Source organism: Budorcas taxicolor, chromosome 22 (genome assembly GCF_023091745.1).
Source record: "Budorcas taxicolor isolate Tak-1 chromosome 22, Takin1.1, whole genome shotgun sequence".
NCBI classification, from domain to species: domain Eukaryota; kingdom Metazoa; phylum Chordata; class Mammalia; order Artiodactyla; family Bovidae; genus Budorcas; species Budorcas taxicolor.
Genome location: NC_068931.1, coordinates 38,076,848 through 38,085,128, shown reverse-complemented (window position 1 = coordinate 38,085,128; position 8,281 = coordinate 38,076,848).

Here is an 8,281-nt window from a genome sequence, read left to right as displayed (position 1 = left end):
GAATTGATGCTTTTGAACTGTGGTGTTGGAGAAGACTCTTGAGAGTCCCTTGGACTGCAAGGAGATCCAACGAGTCCATTCTAAAGGAGATCGGTCCTGGGTGTTCTTTGGAAGGAAGGATGCTAAAGCTGAAACTCTAGTACTTTGGCCACCTCATGAGAAGAGTTGACTCATTGGAAAAGACTCTGATGCTGGGAGGGATTGGGGGCAGGAGGAGAAGGGGACGACAGAGGATGAGATGGCTGGATGGCATCACTGACTCGATGGACATGAGTCTGAGTGAACTCTGGGAGTTGGTGATGGACAGGGAGGCCTGGCGTGCTGTGATTCATGGGGTCACAAAGAGTCGGACACGATGGAGCGACTGAACTGAAGTGAGTGTTTGACTCTTTGCTACCTTAGACTGTAGCCCACCAGGCTTTTCTGTCCATGGGATTCTCCAGGCAAGAACATTAGAGTGGCTTGCCTTGCCCTCTTCTAGGGGATCTTCCTGACCCAAGGATTGAACCTGAATCTCCTGTGTCTCCGCATTGTGAGTGAATTTGTAGACATCTGTAGACAAAGTAGAATGTAGTGTTTATACTTGATGAGTACTAGGTGTGATAGTGGTGTATCCGTTGCTGCCTCATTGAGAGAGTCCCAACCGGGACTGCTGATTTCCTTCTTTGGAGAGTCACGGGTCTTCCTTCATGTTCTCCCCCGACTAGGTGGTCAAGTCTCCCATCTCTGTTAAGGGGAGAGGGGTTATCAATATCCAGGACTGCTGAAGGTGGGCTGTCCATGCTGAAGAGTAACAAATCAGAAGAATCCATTTTTAAAACTTGTAGTGAAATACACCTAGCATAAAACTTAGCACCTTAACTGTTTTCAAGTGAACAGTTCAGTGGCATTAAGCACATTCACATTGTTGTGCAGCCTTCACCACCATCCAACTCCAGAACTTTTTCATCATGTTCAACTGAAACTTTCTACCCATTAAATAATAACTCCTGATTTCCCCGACTCCATCACCCAAGTCTGTCAACTACTATTTTACCTTGAATTTGATCTCAGCAACTCATATAGATAGAATCATACAACATGTGTCTGTTGTGACTGGCTTCCCTCACTTAAGGGCTTCCCTGATAGCTCAGTTGGTAAAGAATCCGCCTGCAGTGCAGGAGACCCTAGATCGATTACTGGGTCCAGAAGATCCACTGGAGAAGGGATAGGCTACACACTCCAGTGTTCTTGGGCTTCCTTTGTGGCTCAGCTGGTAAAGAATCCTCCTGCAATGTGAGAGACCTGGGTTCAATCCCTGGGTTGGGAAGATCCCTTTGAGAAGGAAAAGGCTACCCACTCCAGTATCCTGGCCTGGAGAATTTCATGGACTGTATAGTCCATGGGGTGACAAAGGGTCAGACACGATTGAGTGACTTTCACTTTCACTCACTCTTTCACTTAATGTCTCAAAGTTAAGAGTTTATTTTTAAAGAAAATTATTCCGTCTTTATGTCCACTTCCTTGCTCTTTCCAGCAAAGGTCCATTTCCTTCTGGGTTGAGGATCACCCCATCCCTTCTATTGGTCCTTGCTTTCCTGTTCTAGTGGCCACCCTGTCTTTCCCCTCTTCTTTTTCCTAGGTTCAGTCTTACCTAGTGAGCAAGACAGAAAAAGCTAGCTCTGTAAGCTTGTATTTGAAACTAAATCTGAGGTGCTGTTTTGTTTTTGCATCTTTGTTTCAGCTTCATTGTAGACTTGGGAAGGCAAGGGATTTCTTAGGATATGAAAGAAAATAAGGGAACACAGAACATAATTAATACTTGGAGACATATGCCTGCCTCAAATATAAAAGTGGTACCTAGCATATTAAAAAATTGAGGAAGTTATAGAATTTGTCAAAATTGGTTTGTTTTGATCATAAGAGACTATTGTGTGCTGGTTAACATATGAACTCTGGATCTAGATTATCTGAATTTGAATACTAGCTTTAACACATTTCAGTTGTGTGCCCAGAGAACTTACTGAACTTCTCTGTACTCCGTTTTTCCTCATCAGTGAAAAGGTATTATGATAATATTACCTGCCCTGTGGACTGTTGTCAGGAAAAAAATTAATACATATAAAGCAATTTTTAGTACCACCTTGCAAAGAAGCAGTAAGTAAGTGTTAGTTAGCAATACTTTTCGGGCAGTGTTTTGATGCTCTGTTATCTATCACAACAAATATGGTTAACTATATAAGGAAAATAGATTTTAAAATTCAAGATAACATTATTCATACTAGCTCCAAACTGGACACAATGCAAAGTTGATTTGTTAATGAACAGATAAGCAAAACATGGTGTATCTTTAAAAAAATTTATTTATTAAAAAAAATTTTTTTTGGCTGGTCTGGGTCTTTGCTGCGTGCAGGCTTTCTCTAGTAGCAAGCAGGGGCTACTGTCTAGTTGTGGTGCTCAGGCTTTCATTGTGGTGATCTCTCTTGTTGCTTAGCACGGGCTCTAGGAGGCACAGGCTTCAGTTGCAGCATGCCGGCTTGGTAGTGTGGCCCAGGCTCTAGAGCACAGGCTCAGTGACTTTGGGGCATGGGCTTAGTTGCTCCATGGTATGTGGAATCTCCCCAGACCACGGATCAAACATGTGTCCCCTGCATAGGCAGGTGGCTTCTTAACCATTGGACCACCAGGGAAGCTCAACGTGGTGTATCTTTTAACAAGGTACTTCTCAGCATAAAAAAATAGTAAGCTGCTGAATCATGCAAAAACATAGCTGAATCTCAAAAACATCTGGCTAGGTTAAAAAAAAACAGACCCAAAAGACTACAGATTATATAATTCCATTTGTATGAAATTTCTGGAAAAGGCTAAACTGTAAGGACATAAAAGGTCACTGGTTCCCTGTGTTGTGGAAGGGACCACACGCTGACTGCAAACTGACATGAAGGAACTTTTCTGATGAAGTATTTTGGTAATGGTTGCACAACTGTATAAGTTTACTAAAACTTATTGAATTTTACTCTCAAAATCAACAAATTTTATGGTATGCAAATTATACTTCCGTAAAAATGTTACAGAGAAATTCAAGATAAATTGAAACCAGAGATTCATATCTGTTGCTCTCTAGTCTGTTTCTCACTTTAAAAAAAACCTTTTTTTTTTGGTAAGAATAACATATGTTAATTGCTGCGAGACGATTCTCATGCATTAGTCATGTTTCAGCATGTTTTGCAAGCAAGCCCCTGGCTTCCCTTGGTTCCAGGCTGTCTTTTCAGGGATGTTTGAAGGTAGAGAAAGTGTCTTCCTCTGTGGCAAAGGCAGGCATAGCCCCTCTCCATGTACAGTAAAGAAAATGTCTGCCTCTGGAGCAAAGAACAGGCATGCTTACTGCTTATAAAATATTTGGGTTCCCTCAGCTCAAAGTTCCACTCTCATAATGCAACCCAGTGTGTGTGCAGGTGTCACCTGGCCCTCTCATGTTGCCCTATGAGAATAGCGGGGTGGTCAAACCAATAAAGAATGTGCTGACTCTGGCTTTTAATTGCTGTGAATGATCAGTTCAGTTCAGTTGCTCAGTTATGTCTGACTCTTTGCAACGCCATGGACTGCAGCACGCCAGGCTTCCCTGTCCATCACCAACTCCGGGAGTTCACTCAGACTCATGTCCATCGAGTTGGTGATACCATCCAACCATCTCCCCCTGTCGTCCCCTTCTCCTCCTGCCTTCAATCTTTCCCAGCATCAGGGTCTTTTCAAATGAGTCAGTTTTTCACATCAGGTGGCCAAAGTATTGGAGCCTCAGCTTCAGCATCAGTCCTTCCAGTGAACACTCAGGACTGATCTTTAGGATGGACTGGTTGGATCTCCGTGCTGTCCAAGAGACTCTCAAGAGTTTTCAACACCATAGTTCAAAAGCATCAATTCTAATAAAGTTCTCTAACTCTCACCAGGAGTCCTTTGTCTTGTTGCATCAGTGAAACTGTAGCAGGTTAGTTTGTTAGCTTACAAGCAGGGTAAAATTGCTGACCTTTCGGTTTTGTGTGTGTATGGGAAAATATACATAGCATAAAGTTTACCATTTTAACCATTTTTAAGTGTCCAGTTCAGTGACATTAAGCACATTTACATTGTTGTGCAACCATCAGCACCATCCATCTTCACAACTTTTTCATCATCCCATATTGAAACTCTGCCCATTAAACATTAACTTCTCATTCCCCTTACCCCAAGCCAGTGGTAACCACCATTCTATTTTCTGTCTCTATTTAACTACCCAGTGAACCTCACATAAATGGAGTCATACAATATTTGTCCTTTAGTGTCTGACTTATTTCACTTAGCGTGATGTCTTCAAGGTTCCTCCATGTTGTGAGCTTGAATCAGGATCTCATTCCTTTTTAGGCTGAATAATATTTATTGTATGCCTTCACAATTCTTGACACTAATTATTTAAAAAATACAGAGGAAGTGGATTTGGATAAGCAAGATGAAGGTTTTGTGATGGGGGAGGGAATTAAGGAGAGGTAACTAGGGCAACTAGTAAAGAATAGAAATTCATTTCATTTCTACAGCCACAAGTGCAGCATTCCACAGAAAACCAAGACCACTGTGGAGTTATGCGTCTGCTTCCCGTTGGCCTGGAGTCTAGTCTGGGGGACAGGAGAGTAGAGAGGGGTCTGAGCAGGAGGTGGGGATTTATCCCAGCAGCTCCTCTGCCAGTGCTTCACATCACAGGATTAATCCCTTTCAGGATCAGCTGTCAGCGCCAGCAATTCTTCCCCATCCTTAGCCTGGGTGGGAGTTCACATGGGCCCCTTACAGCCTGTGGGTCCTGAGATAAGACATTGACAGCATTGGCTTAATTTGGCTATTGCCCAGATACAAGCAAAATTAGAATTAGATCTAATTTTTAGATCTAGATCTAGTTCATCTCCTTTAGATCGAGCTCATTTCATAACTAGATGACATCTAGCTTCTGATAAGAACCCTCGGTCCCCTCCTCTAGTCCTTTTTAACCATCTCCTTTCCCCTCTATTCTCACCACTCTATTCACAAGAAAATTGAGACTCTGTCCAGTCACACAAAGACTTGATCATGTGCTGAAATGTCTTTCTGGGTCATTTTCAATATAATTGGGGTTTAAATTCATAAAATGACACTCTCAGGAGAGAGCATTTCAGATGTGAATGAACAAGTAGAAGCAGAATTCTTGGAGGCAGGAGGGTTTATTTTTATTCCCTTCAAAACTGCTTCACATAGAATGTTACTAGTCAGCTACAAAGCGGGCAAAAAAAAAAAGAACAACTACTTTTTGGATGGATAGAAACACCTTAGAGTTTATTTGGTTTGGTCTAGGAAATACCTTAGAGATATTCTGGTTCAACTCTTTATTTTATAGGCAAGAAAATAGAGCTTCAGAGAGGGGAAATGTCTTTTCAAAGTCACTCAGTGAACAAAGGACTAGATGCCAAATGTCTATATATCAGTTCAGTCAGTTCAGTCACTCAGCCGTGTCCGACTCTTTGCGACCCCATGAATTGCAGCACGCCAGGCCTCCCTGTCCATCACCAACTCCCAGAGTTCACTCAGACTCATGTCCATCGAGTCCGTGATGCCATCCAGCCATCTCATCTTCTGTCGTCCCCTTCTCCTCCTGCCCCCAATCCCTCCCAGCATCAGAGTCTTTTCCAATGAGTCAACTCTTCGCATGAGGTGGCCAAAGTACTGGAGTTTCAGCTTTAGCATCATTCCTTCCAAAGAAATCCCAGAGCTGATCTCCTTCAGAATGGACTGGTTGGATCTCCTTGCAGTCCAAGGGACTCTCAAGAGTCTTGTCCAACACCACAGTTCAAAAGCATCAATTCTTCGGCGCTCTGCCTTCTTCACAGTCCAACTCTCACATCCATACATGACCACTGGAAAAACCATAGCCTTGACTAGACGGATCTTAGTTGGCAAAGTAATGTCTCTGCTTTTGAATATACTATCTAGGTTGGTCATAACTTTTCTTCCAAGGAGTAAGCGTCTTTTAATTTCATGGCTGCAATCACGATCTGCAGTGATTTTGGAGCCCCCAAAAATAAAGTCTGACACCGTTTCCACTGTTTCCCCATCTATTTCCCATGAAGTGATGGAGCCAGATGCCATGATCTTCGTTTTCTGAATGTTGAGCTTTAAGCCAACTTTTTCGCTCTCCTCTTTCACTTTCATCAAGAGGCTTTTTAGTTCCTCTTCACTTTCTGCCATAAGGGTGGTGTCATCTGCATATCTGAGGTTATTGATATTTCTATATGATTTTTAATTAGGCAACTCTGAAATAGGAAGGATACAATTAGTTTATAGCTTAAAAGAGCTCACTGAATAATCTAGCTAAGCTTTGCCTTCTGTTAAAAGCATTTGTATTGAAGAAATTGCTTAGTATTTAGAAATTCTCGACCACAGGGCCCATGTCAGTCATTTTGCTTCCCTGTACCTCATATGTGCTTTGCATAATAGGTGAGCAATGAGTGATACGTTATATTTTCTCCTTTAATTCCTATCTTTTATTTTTTAAAAGATATTTATTTATTTGGCTGTGCCAGGTTTTAGTTGCAGCATGAGGTATCTTTAGTTGAGGAACGAGGGATCTATTAATAGTTTCCTGACCAGGGATCAAACCTGGGCTCCCTGCATTGGCAGCATGGAGCCTTAGCCACGGGACTACCAGGGAAGTCCCTGATTCCTATCTTTTAAAGGAGAAGAATTCTTTTGGTTTGGTTTTGTACAGATATAACAACCATTCACATTTTCCTTATATGCTGTGTTCATCATTTCATCTATCACATGGTACTATAGTTATTTGTAAGTAATCTTTATCCACCCACCTACACAGTGGCTACTTTGGAAACGTGAGTTAGTCACCTCTGAACCATAGCACAGTGTGTGATACATTATTGGGTTTTCAATAAATGCTTTATGAATCACACTGAATAAATATGTCTTTCCTTTCCCATACTATTGAATCATGGGTTTTATTTGTTAACTAAGATCCCCAGCAACTTAAATAAACTTTCTTGATTTCAGCTGGAATTTAGTTTTTGTTTGTTTTGGTTTACATTATTTCCAAAGAATATTTTTCGTATTCCCTCATGTATAGAATAATAATTTGCTGCTGTTTCCTCTTCTACTGTAAAACAAAATTTCTAGGTGCCTAAATATAATGTGTACATTTATTTTGGCTTTCAGGGTACACTGCAGTTGGTTAAACTCATCGCTTCACACATAAAAATATTAACACCCTGGTAGCTCAGTGGTAAAGAATCTGCCTACTAATGCAGGAGATGTAGGTTTGATCTGTGACTTGGGAAGATCCCCTGTAGGAGGAAATGGCAACCCACTCCAGTATTCTTGCCTGGAAAATCCCATAGACAGAGAAGCCTGGTGGGCTACAGTCCATAGTGCTACAAAAGAGTTGGACACGACTGAGTGACTAAACCACAAAATAACCCTTACAGTTAGCTTGAAGAGAGGATGTATCTACTTTAAAACTGCTTTCTTAAAAAACGAATTGTAATTCTGGAAACAAATATTTTTTAAATCTTCAGACTTGTATAGTAATATGCTTTTTTAAAAGTCTTTTGCATTAGATGTTTTTCTGGGAAATTTGAAATTAACAATAGATTAACATTCCATTAAGTTTTCAAAATAATCACACATCTGAAAGGGCATCATGATTAAGTCAGATTAATGCAGGATACCACCTGCAGTACAGGAGAGTCTGGTTCTATCCCTAAATTGGGATGATCCCCTGGAGAAGAAAATGGCAACCCACTCCAGTATTCTTGCCTGGAAAAATCCCATGTCAGAGAAGCCTGGTGGGCTACAAAATCCATGGGGTCGCAAGAGTCAGACACGACTTAGCAACTCAACCGCCACTACCATCTTTAAGGAAATTTGATTAAATCACAATTATTGATTTGTCAAAGCACCACTAATTTTTTGTCTTTAGTTTTATTATGCAGTACACCACAGTAGGTATTTCATTATCTGGATATTTATATTTGGATAAATATGTTGTTATGCTTCCAATGCATATGCATGCGTGCATGTTCAGTCATGTCTGACTCTGTGACTCCATGGACTGTAGTCTGCCAGGCTCCTCTGGAATTCTTCAGGCAAAAATACTAGAGTAGGTTGGCATTCCCTTCTCCAGGGGATCTTCCCAACCCAGGGATTGAACCCAGGTCTCCTGCATTGCAGGCAGATTCTTTACTGTCTGAGCCACAAGGGAAACCCAAAATATGTTGTTAGAAAAGGCTGAATCCAT